At 47.3% G+C, this 26,234-nt stretch overlaps 1 protein-coding gene, 1 long non-coding RNA gene and 1 pseudogene across 2 annotated transcripts in view; 1 reads left to right on the top strand and 2 right to left on the bottom strand.

Annotated features, from left to right (window-relative positions):
* Positions 1 to 26,234, bottom strand: part of LOC143276326 (terepressin/terephysin-like) — an 88,278-nt gene that overhangs the window by 13,983 nt on the left and 48,061 nt on the right. The window lies entirely within an intron of this gene.
* Positions 1 to 26,234, top strand: part of LOC143276342 (uncharacterized) — a 102,729-nt gene that overhangs the window by 36,305 nt on the left and 40,190 nt on the right. The gene's annotated exons all lie outside the window — the stretch shown is intronic.
* LOC143295864 (uncharacterized) overlaps positions 8,045 to 26,234 on the bottom strand; it is a 28,880-nt pseudogene continuing 10,690 nt past the window's right edge.

The raw sequence follows: 26,234 nt of genomic DNA, 5'->3' as shown, positions 1-26,234 counted from the left end.
TAGTACTACCGATATGATCAAGGAGCGAACATGGCAAACACGCTACCAAAACCTACGTTGTTTATTGCAAGGACCAAGGAAGAAATTAATAATAAAAGGGCACCTGACAGCGACAGCACCAGCACACGGTAGTAGTGGCGTTGCCTGTGGCGTTGTCGGCGACGGAGGGTATCATTGTGGTGGTGGTTATGATGATGGTGGTGGAGGAGGGGGGCGGGTGGCGAGGAATGGAGGGGCGAGGCAATGGGTTATCAGCGTCAGGACGTCGGGGGTAGCGGGGCGGGAGGCATCACTTTCCTCAATTTGCAGCTATCTTGCCCCCATTGTCTGCCTGGCCACCCCGACAGCCTGCAAACCTGCACTCGTTGGGAGCTCGCACAGCATGGGCTTTTTCACCCCCTGACTCGTTCCGTGCACCAGCCCCCCCCTCCCCGGCCCCCTCCCCCCGCCCTCCCTGCCCCCGCCCCTACCTCTCCTCCCTTCCCGTTCCTACTATCGTCGCTCCAGCTCCCAAGTTTATCAGTGGCGGTGGGGGGTGGCAGTGTGTGGGGTGGGGTAAACTTTTGATCTCGGGAACCGTTATTGTTTGTTACCTGGCTGTTTATCTCTGGGCGATAGCATTGCAGGCTGACGTTGGGTGTTTATAACGTCAGTGCACGTGGCGCACGAGTCTTGTGAAACACACACCGGTCCTCTTCCCCAGCTAATCCCACGTAACTCCCTCCCCTCAGCCCCAATCTCGCCTCCCCCCTCATCTCTCCCCGCAGAGTGCATCTAAATCTGTTATAAACCTAGGTGGTTATATATATATATATATATATATAATATGCGGCACTTTGGCCTTTTAAACCCAAGAGTGTTTGTTTCACTCCGGAGCCACGCATTGTGAAGTGTGTAAGGTGAATTGACATGTCATCCATGTTTCTGTAACACCTTCATCTCTTTGACAAAAAACAAACACAGAAACGTCTTAGAGTGGCAAAGTGCATCGACACTGAGAATTATTCAAAGATCCGACTGCAAGGTGAAGGCATAATTTTTTGGGAAAACTTTCTTCTTCTTTTTTTGTGCAAATAGTGTTGCGATATCGTGATGTGATTCGATTCTTTTCCACAGTCACATTCGACAAACAGAACACCTTCCTCTCTTCGTGTAACTTCCCTGATGTCTACCTGAAGCAGGCTTACGTATTCTAAAAAAAAAAGCAAAAAAAAAGCAAGATGTATTTACACACATACACACACACACACACACACACACACACACACCAAACAGTCCCCATAACTTGAGTTGTTATCTACGAAACATTGCGCCGAATTAACGAACGCTTCCAAGGAACTGTTGAGGACTCATTTGTACGTGACTGCTGTTGGCAATGACTGCTCAGTGAAGGAACGTATCCCCTCCACAGCGGCCTGAAACCCAAAGGAAATTTCAATCCTCAATGTAACACACAGAAAGCTAAATCGGTTAGGATCTGTGGACGTACCCTGGTGTCCATGACAAACGGAGGAGACAGATGATCAGAAATTACGCATCTCTTGTTGCGCTTTGGCATCCGTAGATCGAAGATAACCGGCTTGTTTATGTGACGGGGATCAGTAAGCTGATCGTCGACTATTTCTGGAGTGGACGTCTCCACAGGTGTGTCGCTGTCAGCGCCACTGATAACTGGTGAGACTAGAGGGAGACGATAACTGGTGAGACGAGAGGGGAGACAAAGGAGGCGATAACGGGTGTGATGAGAGGAGAGACAGAGACAGAGGGAGACGATAACTGGTGAGATGAGACGAGAGGGGAGACAGTGGGAGACGATAACTGGTGAGACGAGAGGGGAGACAGAGGGAGACGATAACTGGTGAGACGAGAGGGGAGACAGAGACAGAGGGAGACGATAACTGGTGAGACGAGAGGGGAGACAGAGACAGAGGGAGACGATAACTGGTGAGACGAGAGGGGAGACAGAGACGATAACTGGTGAGACGAGAGGGGAGACAGAGGGAGACGATAACTGGTGAGACGAGAGGGGAGACAGAGGGAGACGATAACTGGTGAGACGAGAGGGGAGACAGAGGGAGACGATAACTGGTGAGATGAGAGGAGAGACAGAGGGAGACGATAACTGGTGAGACGAGAGGGGAGACAGAGGGAGACGATAACTGGTGAGACGAGAGGGGAGACAGAGACAGAGGGAGACGATAACTGGTGAGACGAGAGGGGAGACAGAGGGAGACGATAACTGGTGAGACGAGAGGGGAGACAGAGACAGAGGGAGACGATAACTGGTGAGACGAGAGGGGAGACAGAGGGAGACGATAACTGGTGAGACGAGAGGGGAGACAGAGACAGAGGGAGACGATAACTGGTGAGACGAGAGGGGAGATAGAGACAGAGGGAGACGATAACTGGTGAGACGAGAGGGGAGACAGAGACAGAGGGAGACGATAACTGGTGAGACGAGAGGGGAGATAGAGACAGAGGGAGACGATAACTGGTGAGACGAGAGGGGAGACAGAGACAGAGGGAGATAACTAGTGAGACGAGAGGGGAGATAGAGACAGAGGGAGATAACTGGTGAGACGAGAGGGAGACAGAGACAGAGGGAGACGATAACTGGTGAGACGAGAGGGGAGACAGAGACAGAGGGAGACGATAACTGGTGAGACGAGAGGGGAGACAGAGACAGAGGGAGATAACTAGTGAGACGAGAGGGAGACAGAGACAGAGGGAGACGATAACTGGTGAGACGAGAGGGGAGACAGAGGGAGACGATAACTGGTGAGACGAGAGGGGAGACAGAGACAGAGGGAGATAACTAGTGAGACGAGAGGGAGACAGAGGGAGACGATAACTGGTAAGACGAGAGGGAGACAGAGGGAGACGATAACTGGTGAGACGAGAGGGAGACAGAGGGAGACGATAACTGGTGAGACGAGAGGGGAGACAGACAGAGGGAGACGATAACTGGTGAGACGAGAGGGGAGACAGAGACAGAGGGAGACGATAACTGGTGAGACGAGAGGGGAGACAGAGACAAAGGGAGACGATAACTGGTGAGACGAGAGGGGAGACAGAGACAGAGGGAGACGATAACTGGTGAGACGAGAGGGGAGACAGAGACAGAGGGAGACGATAACTGGTGAGACGAGAGGGGAGACAGAGACAAAGGGAGACGATAACTGGTGAGACGAGAGGGGAGACAGAGATAGAGGGAGACGATAACTGGTGAGACGAGAGGGAGACGATAACTGGTGAGACGAGAGGGGAGACAGAGACAGAGGGAGACGATAACAGGTGAGACGAGAGGGGAGACGGAATGAATGAATGAATGAATGAATCTTTATTTTCCAACGGTGAAGATATTAGCACTTTGGCCGACTTACACATCTGCCGTTGTTCTAAGAGACACACAAACATGTACGCATATAAATGTAGTTATACTGAATACTTAATACATGTATAATGTACTAGTATAACACAGCGTCAAACTGAGAGACACAACATCACTCACATCTGTACGGAACGGAAGCGAGTAACACACACACACAAACACACACACACACACACACACACACACACACACACACACACACACACACACACACACACACACACACACACACACACACACACACACACACACACACACACACACACACACACACACACACACACCAAGGGAAAAACAACAACAAAACCCTAGCATGAATGCTACACATGAATGATTCAAGTGAAATTAACACAGAAAAGTAACGATAAAATTTTAAACACAGATGTAAGAGACATAAAAGGCAGCAAATAAGGCGACGGGTAATAGGGATATGGACAGATAGACACATTATGTGAAAGACAGAGAGAGGGAGAGACAGAGGGGAGAGAGAGACAGACAGACAGACAGACAGACAGACAGAGATGTAAAGATATGCCAGTGTGGGGAAAAAAGAAGAAAAAAAAAAAGAGTTGGGTGAGGGTGGTTCACAATTTGTAATACATGTAAGTATACAGAATCGTAGACGTGACCAGACTAGAGTTTGATTTCGTTTGCTTGTGTCCACTGTAAAGAGAAAATCTCTGAAATAATATTATATGGCGTGATACGTTATCAACTGATTGATGCATTTCGACATAGTTTGTAAGGATTGTCAGTGACAATATTATACCAGATTTTCGGTCTGGCTTTTGGCACGCATGTACTGTCCAAGTTTCTCTTTGAATGTTGTGTTGGAAAAGGGTTCTTTGAGGTGTTTGGGGAGATTGTTCCAGCAGTGCATGCCGGAATATGCCAAACTCGATTTATAAAGGTCTATTCTTGGCTTGGGTAGAGTAAGAGTCGCATTTCGGGAGTTAGGGTTGTGAGTTTCATAGCAGACAATGGTTTGGTGTAGATAAGAAGACAGAGAGAGACGATAACTGGTGAGATGAGAGGAGAGACAGAGACGATAACTGGTGAGATGAGAGGAGAGACAGAGACGATAACTGGTGAGATGAGACGAGAGGGGAGACAGTGGGAGACGATAACTGGTGAGACGAGAGGGGAGACAGAGGGAGACGATAACTGGTGAGACGAGAGGGGAGACAGAGGGAGACGATAACTGGTGAGACGAGAGGGGAGACAGAGGGAGACGATAACTGGTGAGACGAGAGGGGAGACAGAGGGAGACGATAACTGGTGAGACGAGAGGGGAGACAGAGGGAGACGATAACTGGTGAGACGAGAGGGGAGACAGAGGGAGACGATAACTGGTGAGAGGAGAGGAGAGACAGAGGGAGACGATAACTGGTGAGACGAGAGGGGAGACAGAGGGAGACGATAACTGGTGAGAGGAGAGGAGAGACAGAGGGAGACGATAACTGGTGAGACGAGAGGGGAGACAGAGGGAGACGATAACTGGTGAGACGAGAGGGGAGACAGAGGGAGACGATAACTGGTGAGACGAGAGGGGAGACAGAGGGAGACGATAACTGGTGAGAGGAGAGGAGAGACAGAGGGAGACGATAACTGGTGAGACGAGAGGGGAGACAGAGGGAGACGATAACTGGTGAGACGAGAGGGGAGACAGAGGGAGACGATAACTGGTGAGACGAGAGGGGAGACAGAGGGAGACGATAACTGGTGAGACGAGAGGAGAGACAGAGGGAGACGATAACTGGTGAGACGAGAGGGGAGACAGAGGGAGACGATAACTGGTGAGACGAGAGGAGAGACAGAGGGAGACGATAACTGGTGAGACGAGAGGGGAGACAGAGGGAGACGATAACTGGTGAGACGAGAGGGGAGACAGAGGGAGACGATAACTGGTGAGACGAGAGGGGAGACAGAGGGAGACGATAACTGGTGAGACGAGAGGGGAGACAGAGGGAGACGATAACTGGTGAGACGAGAGGGGAGACAGAGGGAGACGATAACTGGTGAGACGAGAGGGGAGACAGAGGGAGACGATAACTGGTGAGACGAGAGGGGAGACAGAGGGAGACGATAACTGGTGAGAGGAGAGGAGAGACAGAGGGAGACGATAACTGGTGAGACGAGAGGGGAGACAGAGGGAGACGATAACTGGTGAGACGAGAGGGGAGACAGAGGGAGACGATAACTGGTGAGACGAGAGGGGAGACAGAGGGAGACGATAACTGGTGAGACGAGAGGGGAGACAGAGGGAGACGATAACTGGTGAGATGAGAGGAGAGACAGAGGGAGACGATAACTGGTGAGACGAGAGGGGAGACAGAGGGAGACGATAACTGGTGAGACGAGAGGGGAGACAGAGGGAGACGATAACTGGTGAGATGAGAGGAGAGACAGAGACGATAACTGGTGAGACGAGAGGGGAGACAGAGGGAGACGATAACTGGTGAGACGAGAGGGGAGACAGAGGGAGACGATAACTGGTGAGATGAGAGGAGAGACAGAGACGATAACTGGTGAGACGAGAGGGGAGACAGAGACAGAGGGAGACGATAACTGGTGAGATGAGAGGGGAGACAGAGACGATAACAGGTGAGACGAGAGGGAGACGATAACTGGTGAGACGAGAGGGAGACGATAACTGGTGAGACGAGAGGAGAGACAGAGGGAGACGATAACTGGTGAGACGAGAGGGAGACGATAACTGGTGAGACGAGAGGAGAGACAGAGGGAGACGATAACTGGTGAGACGAGAGGGAGACAGTGGGAGACGATAACTGGTGAGACGAGAGGGGAGACAGAGACAGAGGAAGACGATAACTGGTGAGACGAGAGGGGAGACAGAGACAGAGGGAGACGATATCTGTTGAGACGAGAGGGGAGACAGAGACAGAGGGAGATAACTGGTGAGACGAGAGGGGAGACAGAGACAAAGGGAGACGATAACTGGTGAGACGAGAGGGGAGACAAAGAGAGAAGACAAAAGTTTGTTCTCTTTATTGAGGAAATGGTCAGCATTTGTGCCAGGAAGCTGGACACACATACCCAGGGGGATGGATAATACCCAGACTCGTACATAACCCCGCACACCCCTTTCAGACACCTCTTTACCAGGCACTCATGGAATCACGCGTAACGTGATGCACTCTCTATCAACGCCCAAACAAAATGTTCTTCGTTCTCTGCTCTCTCCCCTTCACACAATGTTTTCCAAGCACAAGATTTTTCCCCGTTTGAATACTGAACGTCACCCCAGCGGTTTGCTTTCGTCTTTCATCGATTATCAGTTTGCGATCATTTCTTGCTGTTGAGCGGAAGCAGTTCGCCTGTTAGCGACATGTTACGTTGTCCTTGTGCGAGTTATCGGCCCTGTTGGGGGAGGAAACATAATCAGCTGGTAAGACATCGCTACTTCGTCAGTGATGGGTCTCCGTGAAGAAATAGGGCCACTGCTACCAGTCTTCGGATCTTTCTTTCTTTCTTTTTTCTTTTTTTTTTTTTTTTTGTAAGTTTGGTAAAACAAAATTTGCTTGTGCTCGCGTGTGTGGCTTGCGGGTAGATTTTACCTCATGAATAATACAAAGCTAAATATATAACCGGAGTGACAGAGCTTTGGTACAAATATTTATTTATTCATTCGTTTTGTTTGTCTTTTCGTGTACTTGTTTACGAAAAATGCTGCAGCAGTGTCGAAAACGCAAACATACCTGACGTTTAGAAAATGCAGAAGCCACAGTGACAAAGAAAGCAAAACAGCTCACATAAAAAAATGTATAGATCATCTCTTTCAAGTGGATGCCTGTAACAATCCGCAGATTGAAATCAGTCCTCTCGTTCATGTGACCGACGTAGGCTATCGTGGAATGTTTGTTCCGCTGTTAGGTGGCGAGTTGGCAAGAGAATACAAGACATGGTGGCGGAGTACCGAATTCTTTATTGGGGAAATGTGGACACTTTGGGCGCAAACCCACTTCTGTACATCCCACGCGCACTTCCCTTTCACCGGACACGCATAACTTGATACATACATGCGTAAATGGAAACTTACCTCCCCCTTCCACACACACACACACACACACACACACACACACTTTGTCCTCCCCACCCTTCCTCACACCTTTCACCCATCCAGAAATGACCTTTTCGCACCCCATTCCTTCTACAAAAAATTCCCGTCGCTCCACTGGTGTACTATAGTCTTTCACTGATGATCAATTGACCGTCTGTCAACGACTGCTGAGCGTCCTCCGTCCCTTCCCCCTATCGCCTCCCCCGCCCCTCCCTCGCCCGCACCCCCCCACCCCCCGGCATACGTACATGACGCTACAACATGTATCTCACACACACACACACACACACACACACACACACACACACACACACACACACACACACACACACACACACACACACAATCTGCTGGTTAATTCCACATACATGCAGATGCTTCTATTTCCAGTTGCAGGCTCGGTTTCTAGTCGCCGCCCCCCTACCCTTTCTCTGAAGAGCACTATCGACATTCAACGACGATCAATTTACGCTCTTGACTCTCCTCACGGCTGCTCTGCGGAGGTATTTTGGCTGTTGGCGACAGGTTGCACTGTCCCCGTGCAAGTTATCAGCCCATCAAGGGGAGGAAACCTAATCGGCTGGTGAGTAACACATGGCCACTCGGCCAGTGACGGGGGAAGGGCTGTACCAGGGTGGAAAGATCCTCTGTGATACTCGGGTGCCCCCTTCACAGGCTGGCTGGAGGACGCTGTGTTGACCCTTGAGCTGACTGACTGGGTCGCACACTGTGGAGATACTTGGATCACGAGCTGACACGTGCTCTTTTTGTTTTTGTTGATTTGTTGTTGTTGTTCTTTTCATAAAGTTTTGTAGAAACGCAGAAATTGCTCGCGTGTGTGTCCATTTGAGCAGATTTTGCATTCAAATAGGTAAAAGCAAAATGTTATATGGAGTAAAAAACAAAAACAAAACACACCATCATCCACAACAAAATAACTTGGGTAATCCCTTCCCCTCCCTTCATCCCCCAACTGTTCTTCACTCCAGCAGATACTCGCATACAAGAACGTGCTCTCCCCCCATCCTCCCTCCCCTCTCTGCATCGAGCACACCCAGTTCAGATTTACATTTCACGATTTGCTTTGAAGACAGTCACAGATTCAGTCCCAAGTCTTGTTTCCCCTGATCCTGGTCCACTGATCCAGTCCCTTAAGGCCTCCCTCGCAACCCTTACCCAAACAGCCCCAACGACCCTCCAGTGGGTGCCTGCACATGTAGGCAACGAGCGTGCAGACCACCTTGCCAACCGTTCCTGCCACGTATGAGGAAGCAAAACTCTCCTCCGCAGCAGATTCCGAAGAGGCTGGGTCACCCTGAACGGAGGCTACCAGGCACACCAGGATCCCATCAGGACACTGGAGAGGAGACACCAGACTACCATCTACCACCTTCGCACAGGACACTGCGACCTCCGAGCACACCTAAAGAGGATTGGAGTGGCAGCCACATCCCTATGTGATTGCGGCCAGGCTGACCAGACCCCATCCCATATTCTCCAAGACTGCCCCCTGTATGAGAAGATGCGGCAGCAGTCCTGGCCTGGGGGTGCTGACCTCAACACCAAGCTCTGGGGGACGGTAGCCGATCTTCGCCGGACGTCCGAGTTTGTGGCATCCCTCGGACTTCGACCCTGACTGCGTAGCTGTCGAACGTAAAAGAAAGAAGAAAGAAAGAAAGTTTCCAGAGCACTACCTAGCAACCGACCTTCATTCTCGACGTTTGTGTGCACACTGTGTGGGGATGTAGGCCTTCGCAATACGCTACAGCACAAACCCGATTCCGAGCTAATGAGTGTACGGAGAACACCCCATTAAACCCCAAGTGCTCCGTGCTTGTAGATCTTTGTTGGAAATATGCTTTAATTCAATATTTGTTTGTTCATATATTTACCTAATTCGGAACTGAAGTGAATGTAGGTTGTTAAAGTAGTCTTCAAACCTGACACTGAAAAGCTGTGTTTTTGCAGAAACCACGTTTGAAAATTGAACATGATGGCTCAGTTTTTGCTTTTTGTTTTTTGAATATCTACTTATTTCTGTTGTTACGCGACGATCTCTCCAGCGGATATTGCGTTCTTGGCCAAACATATTTATTGCGTAATTGTTTTGATCTCATAACCCCGTTGGTAACCATTGGGGAAAAAAGTTAAAAGAAGATACGAGGAGGTGTGTAGCACATATTGCAAAAGAAGTGTTAAGTAATCATAGTTGAAATCCTTCACTGGCCGCAGTTGCTTGACTGGCTGTGTTTTGTTTTGCCTTACAAGTGTATTCATAAATCTGCCTGCTTGAGACAAAGAAGACCAAAGGGAATTTCCACTCGACAAGCGCCTTCTATGACACTGACAATAGTTTGGTGTTGGTCAAAATGATACCTGGACAAGGAGTGTGTGTATGTTTTTTGGTTTGTGTGTGTGTGTGTGTGTGTGTGTGTGTGTGTGTGTGTGTGTGTGTGTGTGTGAATCACTGAGAGATTTATGAACGTCTGAGCGTTTGTTTCTGTGTTTACCAGTCGGTGGGAGCGTGTGTGGAAGCTGTTTTTCAGATCGGGAAGAAGACGTGTGAAAACCGATAGTTTCTTCTGGAAATCCGTCTCGACTGTTCGTTCACGCAACTTGTTGTGTTGCTTTGGTCAGTTGTTGGGAGTGGCTTCCGCTAACAGGCAATACTTCACAGGCCGAGAACGTTCACTCTGTCAGCTAAACTGGACAGTATGGGGTGCGGGGGTGGTGGTGGTGAGTGTGTGAGTGTGTGTGTGTGTATGGGGGTATGGATGGAAACGTAAGGGGTGTGAGGATAGGTCTTGATGCACACTGACATTGCAACATCCTGCTGCCCCCCCCCCCCCTCCCCGGTCCCTCTCCTTCAGAAGGGTTGTGGTGGTGATGATGGGCCGTTAGCGTTTCATCATGGATTCATTATCTTGTCTTCGGTGGACCACCCTCTTTCCTCCCACTCCCCCCCACCCCCTCTGCTTCCTCTGTGACTCTGTCAGCCACCCAACCTGGAAAAGGCGGCTGTCACAGAGATAGAACGCGCGCGCGCGCGCACACACACACACACACACAAAAGAAAGAAAAACAAAGAAAAGAAAACCCACACGCACACACACACACACACACACACACACACACACACACACACACATACACACACACACACACACACACACACACACACACACACACACACACACACACACACAAACAAACAAGCGCGCGCAAGAGAGAAGGTTCAGTGTCATTGGCTACACAGCTCTAGTGACATGGGGGTGCAAATCAGAACAATGATGATGAAAAGAATGAAACAAAAAATACAACAGAAAAGAAACATATTTGGAGTCAAATGAACTAACGCTCGGCCATCCATTTTCTTAGTTCATGAATACAAAAACATTCTTTTTCTATCAACGTAGTTAAGCTATTGACACGAATTACTCTTCTTTCGAATACTATAGGTTTTAGCAATGTACTTTGCCAGTGATCTTACTGTATCGTCATCGTGATTCATTTTCAACATCATTGATAATTATTATCTATACTCTTTTCAGCACTTGTTCTGAAAACAACACATTTTTCACGAATATTATCATATGCTTTGCAGTTGAATAAAAAATGCATTTCAACTTCCCTTTGGAACCCAGAGAGAGAGAGAGAGAGAAAGCACGTCGTGTCTGTACGTGCACGCACGCATACGCACGTGTGCGCGCGCACATACACACACTAACGCACACACACGCACACAAACCTGCACGCACGTACACTCAAAGAATCACGCACCCCCCCACACACACACACACACACATACGCTCTCTCTCTCTCTCTCTCTCTCTCTCTCTCTCTCTCTCTCTCTCTCTGTCTGTTTCCCTGATGTGGATCCTGAAGGGCCACAGCTGGCAGACAACAAAGCAGAGTCGTCAGACAGGCCTAGTGTTAACTCAGCCAGTGTTCTGACTGCATCTGTGGTGGCAAATTCCTTTCATTATTGTGATTAAAAGTGGGGGAGGGAAAACTGAAGTTTTCTTTTCTACTTCGTTCCATTCGCAGTACCGCAGTGCAAACCAGTTGAAACGTGTTTTTTTTGTGTGTTTTTTTGTTTTTTTCCTGCATCATCGTTTGGGGTAGGCTTTCGACAGCGATTTTATTGGTTTTTCTCACTCAAAAATGTCACAAAGTAACACGCCAGTGTTTGTATCTTTATTAGTTTTAATAATGAAAATGGTACTAAAAGCATATAGTTTTGTCAAAACTGATCGTAGTCAGCCAGCATCCATCTACCATCCATGTTTTCGTCCACGCGTTTATGTAGAAACAGAAAATAATCAGGGATATTGTTGAGGCCCCAAGGAAAGAGCTTTATCAGAAACAGAGAAAGAGTAGAGAGAGAGAGAGAGAGAGAGAGAGAGAGAGAGAGAGAGAGAGAGAGTGTGTGTTACTGTAAGGGGGTGGTGCGTTGCTACCTGCAGATTCCTCCACCCACGCTCTCTCCGCCAGCATCACCTTGTGGAACGGCCAGGCCAGGGAGCAGATCACCCAACGAGAAAGCTCCAGTTCCAAGGAGTAAACTCCGTCTCCCCCCCCCCCCCATCCCTGCTACCTACATCCCTTCTCCATGGGTTTGTGGGTTGCTGGCCTGAGTGCTAGTCTCTTGCATGAGACGATAAAGCGACGTTCCTGAATGCGGCGTACATTTAACACACATTAGAACCGACCAAACACACACACATAAGCACGCACACACACATACGTACGCACGCACACACATACGCGCGCGCAAGCGCGCGCGCACACACAAGTCAAATACTATTGGCTGTTCGATTCCCTGTTTTGTGTCAACGTACAATTTTTTTTAGAAGAACGAACAGAGAAGAGAAAGAAATGACTATAGGGGCTGGATAACCACAGTGATGCAGGTTTTGGGAGACAGAAACAAAGACTATAGTGGCTGGATAACCACAGTGATGCAGGTTCAGGGAGACAGAAACAAAGAAACGAAGGAACAAACAAACAAAAGCGGTTTTTTTTAATCGAAGCATTGTGGTGACGATGTCCGCAGGCAGGCAATTCCATGTTGGAATGTCTTACAGAGACACGGACCCATTGTGCACTGCGACTGAGGCCGAATAGACAAGAGCGGGTGTGTGTGTGTGGGGGTGGGGGGGGGGGGGGACGAAATATGGGGACGAATGAAACAGGGGAACAAGGAGGAAAGAACCACCATCAGGGATGTCCTGCCATGCGTGTGGAAATGTTTCCGGTAGACTGGAGTCTCCTCTGTGGAAAAAGAGTAAACACACACACACCAGAAAAAGACAGAGCAAAGTGGGTAAGGCGGGAGACAATAAACAAAATGCCCCCCCCCCTTTCCCAACCCCCCTTTCCCCGCACAAAAACGAACAAACAAGAAAACAAGTAAAAATAAAGATAAAAAATTAATCGAAACAAAACATGCCCCAACTTTTCCCCGAAACAACAAAGAAATTAGTAACGAAGATAAAATAAAACACACACACACACACACACACACAACGAAAGAAAAAACAACCGAACCCGAAACGAAACAATAACAAAAAGTCCACTGAGCCCCCACCCCTCAAAAACAACAAATTAAAAAAAAGAAGAAAAGAAAGAGGACAAACTAGAGAAAAATCTGAGAATTTATAATCCACGGCCAGTGTCAACCTTGACTGACATTCCCCCTTCCTCCTCCCCCTACCCTTCTCCACCTAATCCCCCTCCACCACCACCCCTCACTTGTAAAAACAAATGTGAAGAACTCACTTTCCCAATTTACAGATCATCTTGGTAACTACAAACCTTCGTGTGACTAAAACACAAACAAAGAAAAACAATGTTCAGGGAAGAACAAACGTGCACGAAGTCTTTGTTCTCACACCCTAGAGAACGATTTGTTGTTGTTGTTACAATTTATCTGTTCTCAGGCTTAGAAAGAAAAAAGAAGAGGAGAATGTGTTAAAGAAAATGTGGCAATGCCTGCCCCACACTGACAGAAAGGTGTGGCTGGTCAAACAGAAAGGTGTGGAGGGACAGACAGAGGGGTAAGGCAGGCGGTGGGTGTGTGGGGTGTCCCTTTTCAGTCCAGAGACTGACAGTGGTGTGCAGGCGTCGTAACCTTGTCAGTGACATGAACTTCTTTGTTGACACATGCCGCACGTGCGATGGACTGGCTAGGTGTAGTGTGTGACTTTCGCAAAAACTTCGAGAAAGAACGAACTAACGATATTGCATTTTCCTGGGTATTGAGATAAGCACAAAAACAAGCAGCTTTTCTCCACCCAGCCCTGGGGTACAAAATTAAGAAAGAAAAGCTTAAGAAAAAAATAGAGAAATTGAAATAAAACGAGAAAGCCAGAGGGTGGGGACGAGAGTGGAGAGAGTAAAGGAGAGAATGGTAAAGATGAAATGAGAGAGAAGAGAAGAGAGAAGGGAGAGAGAGAGAGAGAGAGAGAGAGAGAGAGAGAAAATATGGGTAACGTGGGAGAGGGAGAGAGGCGTATTATATAGCTATCAATAACATCACAGAGAGAGAGTAGGTGAGAGAGAAGGGTAGGGACAGAGAAACAGAGAGAGATGGTGGGAGGCGGAGAAACAGAGGGGTGGGGGTGGGAGGCGGGGAAACAGAGGGGTGGGGGGCGGGCGGGGAAACAGAGGGGGGGGCGGGCGGGGAAACAGAGGGGTGGGGGGCGGGGGGCGGGGAAACAGAGGGGTGGGGGTGGGGGGCGGGGAAACAGAGGGGGGGCGGGCGGGGAAACAGAGGGGTGGGGGTGGGGGGCGGGGAAACAGAGGGGTGGGGGTGGGGGGCGGGGAAACGGAGAGAGAGAGAGACAGAGACGAGTGACTGATGAAGCTGAGTGGTACTACGACAGCTTGATACAGTAACTGTTTGTCCAGGAGGCCAACAAGCTGTCTCCTCTGTACAGTTTGTGACCGGACTGTCTGCTTCAGTGTTCCACTCTTGACGGCCGCTCTCAGACCGTGCCTGTCACTGTGTGTCTGTGCTTGTCTTTGTCTCTCTGTCTTGTATGTCCATCACTTTGTGTCTGTTCTTGTCTTTGTCTCTCTGTCTTGTATGTCCATCACTTTGTGTCCATGCTTGTCTTTGTCTCTCTGTCTTGTATGTCCATCACTTTGTGTCTATGCTTGTCTTTGTCTCTCTGTCTTGTATGTCCATCACTTTGTGTCTGTGCTTGTCTTTGTCTATCTGTCTTGTATGCCCATCACTTTGTGTATATGCTTGTCTTTGTCTCTCTCTCTGTCTTGTATGTCCATCACTCTGTATATATGCTTGTCTTTGTCTCTCTGTCTTGTATGTCCATCATTTTGTGTCTGTGCTTGTCTTTGTCTCTCTGTATGTCCATCACTTTGTGTCTGTGCTTGTCTTTGTCTCTCTGTCTTGTATGTCCATCACTTTGTGTCTGTGCTTGTCTTTGTCTCTCTGTCTTGTATGTCCATCACTCTGTGTATATGCTTGTCTTTGTCTCTCTGTCTTGTATGTCCATCACTTTGTGTCTGTGCTTGTCTTTGTCTCTCTGTCTTGTATGTCCATCACTTTGTGTCTGTGCTTGTCTTTGTCTCTCTGTCTTGTATGTCCATCACTTTGTGTCTGTGCTTGTCTTTGTCTCTCTGTCTTGTATGTCCATCACTTTGTGTATATGCTGGTCTTTGTCTCTCTGTCTGTCTTGTATGTCCATCACTCTGTGTATATGCTTGTCTTTGTCTCTCTCTCTGTCTTGTATGTCCATCACTCTGTGTATATGCTTGTCTTTGTCTCTCTCTCTGTCTTGTATGTCCATTACTCTGTGTATATGCTTGTCTTTGTCTCTTTGTCTGTCTTGTATGTCCATCACTTTGTGTATATGCTGGTCTTTGTCTCTCTGTCTGTCTTGTATGTCCATCACTTTGTGTATATGCTGGACTTTGTCTGTCTGTCTGTCTTGTATGTCCATCACTTTGTGTCTGTGCTTGTCTTTGTCTCTCTGTCTGTCTTGTATGTCCATCACTTTGTGTCTGTGCTTGTCTTTGTCTCTCTGTCTTGTATGTCCATCACTTTGTGTCTGTGCTTGTCTTTGTCTCTCTGTATGTCCATCACTTTGTGTCTGTGCTTGTCTTTGTCTCTCTGTCTTGTATGTCCATCACTTTGTGTCTGTGCTTGTCTCTGTCTCTCTGTCTTGTATGTCCATCACTTTGTGTCTGTGCTTGTCTTTGTCTCTCTGTATGTCCATCACTTTGTGTCTGTGCTTGTCTTTGTCTCTCTGTCTTGTATGTCCATCACTCTGTGTATATGCTTGTCTTTGTCTCTCTGTCTTGTATGTCCATCACTTTGTGTCTGTGCTTGTCTTTGTCTCTCTGTATGTCCATCACTTTGTGTCTGTGCTTGTCTTTGTCTCTCTGTCTTGTATGTCCATCACTTTGTGTCTGTGCTTGTCTTTGTCTCTCTGTCTTGTATGTCCATCACTTTGTGTCTGTGCTTGTCTTTGTCTCTCTGTCTTGTATGTCCATCACTTTGTGTCTGTGCTTGTCTTTGTCTCTCTGTCTTGTATGTCCATCACTCTGTGTATATGCTTGTCTTTGTCTCTCTGTCTTGTATGTCCATCACTTTGTGTCTGTGCTTGTCTTTGTCTTTCTATCTGTCTTGTATGTCCATCACTTTGTGTCTGTGCTTGTCTTTGTCTCTCTGTATGTCCATCACTTTGTGTCTGTGCTTGTCTCTGTCTCTCTGTCTTGTATGTCCATCACTTTGTGTCTGTGCTTGTCTCTGTCTCTCTGTCTTGTATGTCCATCACTTTGTGTCTGTGCTTGTCTTTGTCTCTCTGTATGTCCATCACTTTGTGTCTGTGCTTGTCTTTGTCTCTCTGTCTTGTATGTCCATCACTTTGTGTCTATGCTTGTCTTTGTCTCTCTGTCTTGTATGTCCATCACTTTGTGTCTGTGCTTGTCTTTGTCTCTCTGTCTTGTATGTCCATCACTTTGTGTATATGCTTGTCTTTGTCTCTCTGTCTGTCTTGTATGTCCATCACTCTGTGTATATGCTTGTCTTTGTCTCTCTGTCTTGTATGTCCATCACTTTGTGTATATGCTTGTCTTTGTCTGTCTCTCTCTCTCTGTCTTGTATGTCCATCACTCTGTGTATATGCTTGTCTTTGTCTCTCTCTCTGTCTTGTATGTCCATCACTCTGTGTATATGCTTGTCTTTGTCTCTCTGTCTTGTATGTCCATCACTCTGTGTATATGCTTGTCTTTGTCTCTCTCTCTGTCTTGTATGTCCATCACTCTGTGTATATGCTTGTCTTTGTCTCTCTGTCTTTTATGTCCACTCGCCTTCCTGTTCGTCTGTCTTGCGGAAACCTTGATCTTTGAAAACTGCTGGACAGATATATACTGTTTGCATGTTGAGAGAGAGAGGTGGGGTGGGAAGAAAACAGGGAGTAAGTAAATGACTGACAGAGGAGAGAGAGAAGGGGGGGGGGGGTGTCTTGTTTTGTTTGGCTTGGTTCTGTTTGGTTAACTGAGTAGCCTTTCGTTTTAGTTTAACCTTTTCCCACATTTTGTTTTAACAGTGGAATCTTGTGACACGTTTGGCTTTTGTCTACAATGCCCAGTACGTGTGACGAGACTTTAAACAAATTCCTCCTCCACGTCTGACTAAACAAGCCTTTTGGGATTTGCAGTTTGATACCACCGGGAAAGAGAGACAGAAAGACACATCTGGAAAAAGAGAGGTGGAGAGAAAGAGAGACAGTTTGGCCCCAGTTTCAAGGAGGTGTCAAAGGTTACGGACTGATCCATATGCGCGGCTCCACATCTGCTGGAATAAAAAAAAGATAAAAAAATGGGAAGGGGAGCAGATGCCTGACTTTTGCTTGAACCAAACACGCTAGCGATGCTTTGCTTGAGAACCTTCTCTCCTTCCCTGGGTATGTGTTAAACATTAACACATCTGAAACGAAATAAGATTAATAAACGAAGTAAACAAACAAGTGAATTACATTTAAACATGATGAAAAGGAAAGATACACAGAGAAGGCAAATGACCGAAATGAAATGTGTGAGAGAGGCAGGGGGTGGGGTATAGACAGAGAGATATGTCCCATGAAGACCATCAGGTGTGTATGACCGAAATGAAATGTGTGAGAGAGGCAGGGGGTGGGGCATAGACAGATATGTCCCATGAAGACCATCAGGTGTGTATGACCGATATGAAATGTTGAGAGAGGCAGGGGGTGGGGCATAGACAGAGAGATATGTCCCATGAAGACCATCAGGTGTGTATGACCGAAATGAAATGTGTGAGAGAGGCAGGGGGTGGGGCATAGACAGAGAGATATGTCCCATGAAGACCATCAGGTGTGTATGACCGAAATGAAATGTGTGAGAGAGGCAGGGGGTGGGGTATAGACAGAGAGATATGTCCCATGAAGACCATCAGGTGTGTATGACCGATATGAAATGTTGAGAGAGGCAGGGGGTGGGGCATAGACAGAGAGAGATGTCCCATGAAGACCATCAGGTGTGTATGACCGAAATGAAATGTGTGAGAGAGGCAGGGGGTGGGGCAGAGACAGAGAGATATGTCCCGTAAAGACCATCAGGTGTGTGACCGATATGAAATGTGTGAGAGAGGCAGGGGGTGGGGCAGAGACAGAGAGATATGTCCCATGAAGAACATCAGGTGTGTATGACCGATATGAAATGTGTGAGAGAGGCAGGGGGTGGGGTATAGACAGAGAGATATGTCCCATGAAGACCATCAGGTGTGTTGCATTTTAATGTTCATGGACTTCACCTACATACAGGACCTTGGTGACAGACATTGGCCGTCTTCCATGGTCTCTGACGAAACGCCTTCTGGGTTAATTGAAACAACACTGTCCCTCTCTCACCTCTCTCCGTTTCTCTGCTCCCCGTTTCTTTCTGTCTGTCTGTCTGCTGTATGTCTCTCTGTCTCTTCTCTCTCTCTCTCTCTTTCTGTCTCTTCTCTCTCTGGGTTCCCTTTTTATTTCAAGTTATTTTGCTTCTGTGTCTCCGCGCCTTTTCTTTTGAACTTGGCAGAATTGATGCGTTCTGCATTTCTCAAACCATACTTAAAACAATACTCTTTTTCTGTCTCTGCCTCTTTCTCTCCTCCCTTCCCTCTCTGTGTGCGCGTAAGTGCGTGTGTGCGTGCGTGCGCGTGCGCGCTCAAACCGCTTTCTCTGTTCACAGCCGAGCGCAAGCAAAAAGTTAATTAATCTCTCAAGTTAGTTTAGAAAGCCAATTATTTGTGGTGTTTTCAATCTGATTTCTTGACTTCATTATCCTGGGCGGTGAGTGAGGGTCAGGGTGGTGGTGGTGGGGGCTGGGGTGGGGGGGGGGGTAAGTGTGTGTGTGTGTGTGTGTGCGCGCGCGCGTGCTGCGAGGTATCCTTCATCCCCCTTCTGTCTGTTTACAGATGTTTGAATTGACCTGACCCTCAGCCCCCTCTCCTTTTTCCAGTTTTCTGTTTTTCTTTCTGAAGCCTTGGTGCCTGTAGCATATATCCGGATGTTAATTATCTGACAACAAACTCTGTTCCCGAATCCACAGTTGATGTTAGTAACATCCCCTGAAGGGGGTGAGAGTGAAGCTCTCCTCCGCTTACTAACCGCCGTATCTATGAACGCGTTTGTTTAATGAACTCAGATTCAGATTTGTGATCGAGCACACTCTGTACACAGATACACGGAATACAGTACAGTGCCCAGAACGAAGGTTTGAGTTAATACGGTTGGATTTTGACAGTAACGCACAGAAGTTTCGAAAAAAAAACCTTATAAGAGGAAAGAGAGAGAGAGAGAGAGAGAGAAAAGTGGAAGAGAAGGAGGGAGAGACGGAGAGAGAAACAGGAAGAAGATTGTTGCGTAATCGCTTGTCTATGAACAAGAGCGAGTTGATTATTTACAGGGAAAAATCCGGAAATTCAAAGATAATTAACCTTTACACAAAAGCGGGAGAATCAGAGGGAGGGTGAAAGGAGGTAGGAAGGAGGGAAGGGGGTGGGGGAGGGGGAGAGAGGGTGGGGTTGGGGGCAAAATCAGTGACATTGACTTTCAGTTCCAGCTGTCCTTGCGCGAGCTGTAGTCCTCTTGCGCTGATGTACAAATGGATTGAACCTCCCCCCTCTCTCTCTCTCTCTATGTGATAACACATTATTTTTATAATGCTTATGCAGCTTATAAGACAACGTTGGTACCATTTTCTATCTTCATCTGTTTTTTGTTTTTGTATTTTACGTTTGTGTTCTTTCTGTTTGTCTATCTGTTTTTGTTTTTTTAAATCTTTTTTGGAGGGAGGGAGCGTGGGCCAGGAGGGGTGGGGGTGGGGGTGGGGGCTCTATTCCGACCCGTTCCGTCTCCCTACAATCTCTCTGTGGATTGTGCAGGACCCTGTATCATATCCTGTATAGAACCGAAATCCATAGAATCCGCTTTGTATGTTTCTCTGTCTGATATGACATAAAAAGCGATACTGACATTGGGTGATATTTCCAGGGAACGGATTGAGCTGGGATTTGTTGTCTTCTCGCTTTTGGGACGGGTTTCGGTGCGTTAATGAAGGACTGACCGCTCTTCGGTTACCCTGCTGGTCAGGTATCTGCTTAGCAGATGTAGTGTAGCGTATATGGATTTGTCCGAACTCAGCACCGCCTCCTTGACGAACAGTGTTTGGAGAAAAAAGTGTAGAAGTAAACAAAGCGAAACGAATAGTGTACACACACACACACACACACACACACATATATATATATATATATATATGTATATATAAGAGAGAGAGAGAGAGTCTCTCCCTCTGTATGTCTGTCTGTCTCTCATACAGCCATACCTGGCACCACCATCCTCACCCCCCATACACACCGCACACAAACTGCACAAGAAACGACCCCCTCCTTCACTCCACCACTTTCTCAGCCCCCTCCCCAACACCCATGGCTCCAGCCTCACACACACGTCTCTGTGCGCATGGCGGAAAGAAGAACAGTACATGAAAGAAACGAAAGAATGGTTTTCTTGTGGATTGATTCGATTTGAAGTCTATTCACCATCAAATCATCTGGCTGAAATTAAAGAATCAACAGAACGAAGACTGTTTGGGTTTTACGCCGAACATTACAATGCAGCAGCCTTTGGCAGAATATTATTTGAATTGAAATGGATTCTATAGTCGCCCGGTAAATTATTCAAAAAATCTCTGCTTATGAAATTAGAAGCTAACACACCTGACCTATACAACGCTGAGGCAGAATAAAAGAAAGAACGGACTTTGTGGAAAGAAACTGATCTTTCAGAGAGAAAAAGAAAGAAAAAACAACAACAAAAAACGGGGAAAGAAAGAAAGGAAAGAACAAGAAGAGAGAGAGCGAGAGCAAGCGAGAGAGATTTCAAAAGTTGATATCATTAAGATCGGTAAAAATACAAAAAGCTATATTAAGGTCAAAGGGAAAGTTGGTCGCAGGGAATGGCAGAAGCTTATATTTTTGTATAACTTTAAGAAACGTGTTTTTTTGTTGTTGTTGTTTTTTGGGGTGGGGGTTGTAAATCAAGAATTACCAGATTGGTGGCGCCCAGTCATTTTCATGGGGAAAAAAAAGCTTAATGCAAAGAAAACAGTGCGCACCAGCACACGCACAATCACGCAAACGCACACACACAACACGCACGCACGGCCGCATGCATACACGAACATACACAAACACAGGCACACACACACACACACACACACACACACACACACACACACACACACACACACACACACACACACACACACACACTGCACGCAGCTGCACACACGTACGCAGAAAAAAAAAAAACGAGAGATGGGGGTGCGGCGGCTGGGGTTGGGGGCAGCTGTTTCCAACAAAAGCAAGGGAGGCAATGGCTTTGGGCTACGTCCATTACAGGACCAGTTTATGCACTGGCAAGTTTGAGTTACGGCGCCTGCAGATTGCGGTTGCGTCAAACTGGCGGAACACTTTAAAAGGCCTTTGTGAACAATCTGTGAAAGTGATCTTGTCTTTGAAACTTTCCTAGTACAAAGTTCCCTACGTATTGTTTTAAGATCCAGTTGCAGAGCGTACAGTCTTTTGTGCCGCTTAAAATAAAGTCGAGCTCCCCCCCCCCTCCGCCCCCTCCCTTTTTGGTCTCTATCTGTCTCTGTCTCCCAATCTCTATCTCTTTTTCTGTGCGTGTCTGCTTGCATGCTTGTGTGTGTGTGTGCGTGCGCGCGCGCGCGTGTGTGTGTGCTCTCTCTCTCTCTCCCTCTTTCTCTGTTCAGATTTTTATCGGCACTTCCCCTCTCTCAGTGATGATGGTAATAATATGTTTAATTGAATTTTATCAGTCTGTAAATAAAACAAAATCCGGTTAATTTTCTGACGAGCGACAGTGACTAGAACAAGAAACTCTTCAACGAGAGCTCTCCACCCCTACCCCACGTTAGAGTTAGTTACCTTGCGAGTCCTTGCGTTGGAGTTACCCCCCGCCTCTCGCCGCCCACCCGGCCCATTCCATAGCTTCTAAAATTGTATCAAAACCACAGGATTGGCCCAGCAATATTGCCACAAAGCCATCGCCATCAGACCTTCCGACCTTTCCAGAACTATTCTAGCAGATGTCTGTCCACCTGTTGTCTATACCTTCCAGTGTCAATGCCAAAGAGTGTTAGTGTTTGTGGTTATACCCAGTGTCTGTTGTTTGGTTGTAACAGTGTCTGTGGTTATACCCAGTGTCTGTTGTTTGGTTGTAACAGTGTCTGTGGTCATACCCAGTGTCCGTTGTTTGGTTGTAACAGTGTCTGTGGTTATATCCAGTGTCTGTTGTTTGGTTGTAACAGTGTCTGTGGTTATATCCAGTGTCTGTCTGTTGTTTGCCTGTAACAGTGTCTGTGGTTATATCCAGTGTCTGTTGTTTGCCTGTAACAGTGTCTGTGGTTATATCCAGTGTCTGTTGTTTGCCTGTAACAGTGTCTGTGGTTATACCCAGTGGCTGTTTGTTGTTTGCCTGTAACAGTGTCTGTGGTTATACCCAGTGTCTGTTGTTTGCCTGTAACAGTGTCTGTGGTTATACCCAGTGTCTGTTGTTTGCCTGTAACAGTGTCTGTGGTTATACCCAGTGTCTGTTGTTTGCCTGTAACAGTGTCTGTGGTTATATCCAGTGTCTGTTTGTTGTTTGCCTGTAACAGTGTCTGTGGTTATACCCAGTGTCTGTTGTTTGGTTGTAACAGTGTTTGTGGTTATATCCAGTGTCTGTTGTTTGGTTGTAACAGTGTCTGTGGTTATACCCAGTGTCTGTTGTTTGGTTGTAACAGTGTCTGTGGTTATACCCAGTGTCTGTTGTTTGGTTGTAACAGTGTCTGTGGTTATACCCAGTGTCTGTTGTTTGGTTGTAACAGTGTCTGTGGTTATACCCAGTGTCTGTTGTTTGCCTGTAACAGTGTCTGTGGTTATACCCAGTGTCTGTTGTTTGGTTGTAACAGTGTCTGTGGTTATACCCAGTGTCTGTTGTTTGGTTGTAACAGTGTCTGTGGTTATACCCAGTGTCTGTTGTTTGCCTGTAACAGTGTCTGTGGTTATATCCAGTGTCTGTTGTTTGCCTGTAACAGTGTCTGTGGTTATATCCAGTGTGTGTTGTTTGGTTGTAACAGTGTCTGTGGTTATACCCAGTGTGTGTTGTTTGGTTGTAACAGTGTCTGTGGTTATACCCAGTGTCTGTTTGTTGTTTGCCTGTAACAGTGTCTGTGGTTATATCCAGTGTCTGTTGTTTGCCTGTAACAGTGTCTGTGGTTATATCCAGTGTCTGTTGTTTGCCTGTAACAGTGTCTGTGGTTATATCCAGTGTCTGTTGTTTGCCTGTAACAGTGTCTGTGGTTATATCCAGTGTCTGTTGTTTGCCTGTAACAGTGTCTGTGGTTATACCCAGTGTCTGTTGTTTGCCTGTAACAGTGTTTGTGGTTATACCCAGTGTCTGTTGTTTGCCTGTAACAGTGTTTGTGGTCATACCCAGTGTCTGTTGTTTGGTTGTAACAGTGTCTGTGGTTATATCCAGTGTCTGTTTGTTGTTTGCCTGTAACAGTGTCTGTGGTTATACCCAGTGTCTGTTGTTTGGTTGTAACAGTGTTTGTGGTTATATCCAGTGTCTGTTGTTTGCCTGTAACAGTGTCTGTGGTTATACCCAGTGTCTGTTGTTTGCCTGTAACAGTGTCTGTGGTTATATCCAGTGTCTGTTTGTTGTTTGCCTGTAACAGGTCTGTTCCTCTTTTGGACAGTAGAAGTTGCGTCACGCGAAGTTGTTAAAGTCAGACTCGACATTGCGTGTTTCTTGGGTAAAACCTTTGTTTTGAAAAAAAGAAGAAGATAGAATATTCAGCACACGAACAGTGATTAATTTAAATGAAACTCGTATCGTGGTTTTTCTTCTGTTTTTCTTTTCGCATTCCTGGGTTTCATCTCTCATGTATGAAAGGGCTTTTACGTGTGTGACCGCTCTACCCTTCATTAAGGCAGCCATACTCTGTGTTCTGTGGTGTGCATGCTGGGTATGTTCGTGTTTCCATAACCCACCGAACGCTGACATGGATTACGGGATGTTTAACGTGTGTATTTGATCTTTGCATGCCTCCACACACAATTCGCATTCGCATTGCTGCAGATACGTATGTTGACTTCGGAAAACGAAAAAAAAAAAAAAAAAATCCATCCTTAACGACCAAATGTCTGTACCTTGACAGAGTACCCAGTATCAATCAGTCAGACAATAAACCTATCTACCTACCTACCTGTATCACTCAGTCAATCAATCATCCTCTCTACCTACCTACCTGTATCACTCAGTCAATCAACCTATCAGCTACCTAACTACCTACCTGTCTGTGTAATTGTGTGTGTATCTGTGTATCTATGTATCTGTCTGTATCTATCTCGCTATTATGTCTGTCTTCCTGCCTGCCTGCCTGTCTATATCTGTTACACACACACACACACACACACACACACACACACACACATATATATATATATATATATATATATATATATATATATATATATATATATATATATATATATATTGTCTATTGTATCTGTACATAATGAATGGCGGAATTGGTAACTTTTATGTTCTGATGAAACTATTTTAATCAGTCCCTCGAAAACAAACGTGAAAATCACGGAAGAGAGGTAGAGAGAGAGAAGGGGAGAGGGGGGGGGGGGAGAGACAGACAGAGCACTCTTTGCGCGTGGACTGCGCACCACACTGTGGTACAGCCTACTTTCCAACCCTTTATAATTATCATGTTGATCGACTGGGGGACCTCATCTCACAGACAACACGCGTTGGTTGGATCTTCACCCACGGATCATCTTTTGCAACAGTGCACTTCTCACAGAGCGGTTTACGAACAAGAATTTGGTTGTTCTTTATTTTTTCTGATGGCCTCGCTTCCATACCTATTAACCCAGGGTTTCATAGGGATTGGGGTGGGGGGCAGTGAGGGAGTGAGAGGACGGTAGAGGGGTGGGGGAGAGGGGTTTCAAAACAGTGGTCCAGCACTTTGCTCTGTGACACACCATTAGTCTACCCGTTGACAGCAGAGAAAGCGTTGCGCAATCCTTCAGCTGACCACTTAACGCGTCGCCTGGCTGTTGTCTTTCCCTTCCGCATGGTTTTCACAGTCAACCACGGCCATGTGGGAGCACAATAACAAGTGCGCGTATCAAAACTCTTCTGTCACTTTGATAATGAAACTGGAAAGACGCTAACAGCACTGGGGAAAGACGCTAACAGCACTGGGGAAAGACGCTAACAGGACGACGCTGACAGGACTAGAGAAAGACTCTAACAGGACGACGCTGACAGAACTGGGGAAAGACGCTGACAGGACTGGGGAAAGACGCTGACAGGACTGGGGAAAGACGCTAACAGGACTGGAGAAAGACGCTGACAGGACTGAGGAAAGACGCTGACAGGACTGGGGAAAGACGCTAACAGGACGACGCTGACAGGACTGGGGAAAGACGCTGACAGGACGACGCTGACAGGACTGGGGAAAGACGCTGACAGGACGACGCTGACAGGACTGGGGAAAGACGCTGACAGGACTGTGGAAAGACGCTGACAGGACTGGGGAAAGACGCTAACAGGACGACGCTGACAGGACTGGGGAAAGACGCTGACAGGACTGGGGAAAGACGCTAACAGGACGACGCTGACAGGACTGGGGAAAGACGCTGACAGGACTGGGGAAAGACGCTGACAGGACGACGCTGACAGGACTGGGGAAAGACGCTGACAGAAAGACGCTGACAGGACTGGGGAACGATTGGGGAAAGGAAGGGGCCAGGAGAACGCTGAGGTGCACCTCTGTTCAGTGACAGGAATTGCACATCCATCAAGGGCTCTCTGACGGACAGGGACGTTCGTTGTGCTTGAACTGGGTGAGACAGGTCAACTCTCTATCGGTAAACCGAAGTGACTGAGTAGCTGTGCAGGGTCTCCTCTGATATGTGGCTTCCTGGCAACTTACATGATAGTCCCCCATTCACTGCCGGTAGACGACTCTGTTGTGTAAGGTGGACTCGGAATGCACGGCGTTGGAGTGATGGCAATGAAACGGTGAACGTGATGGAGCAGCCCCCACCCCCCACATCTCCCACTCTGGCCTCCAGAGAAGAGAAAACAAGGTGTCACGGCAGTGGCTGTGATCACCCCCACCCGCCACAGGCCCCTA

The sequence above is a fragment of the Babylonia areolata genome, chromosome 2 (assembly GCF_041734735.1).
Source record: "Babylonia areolata isolate BAREFJ2019XMU chromosome 2, ASM4173473v1, whole genome shotgun sequence".
NCBI lineage: Eukaryota > Metazoa > Mollusca > Gastropoda > Neogastropoda > Buccinidae > Babylonia > Babylonia areolata.
The sequence above is the reverse complement of the archived record's forward strand: the minus strand, read 5'-3'. Positions and strand labels throughout refer to the sequence as shown.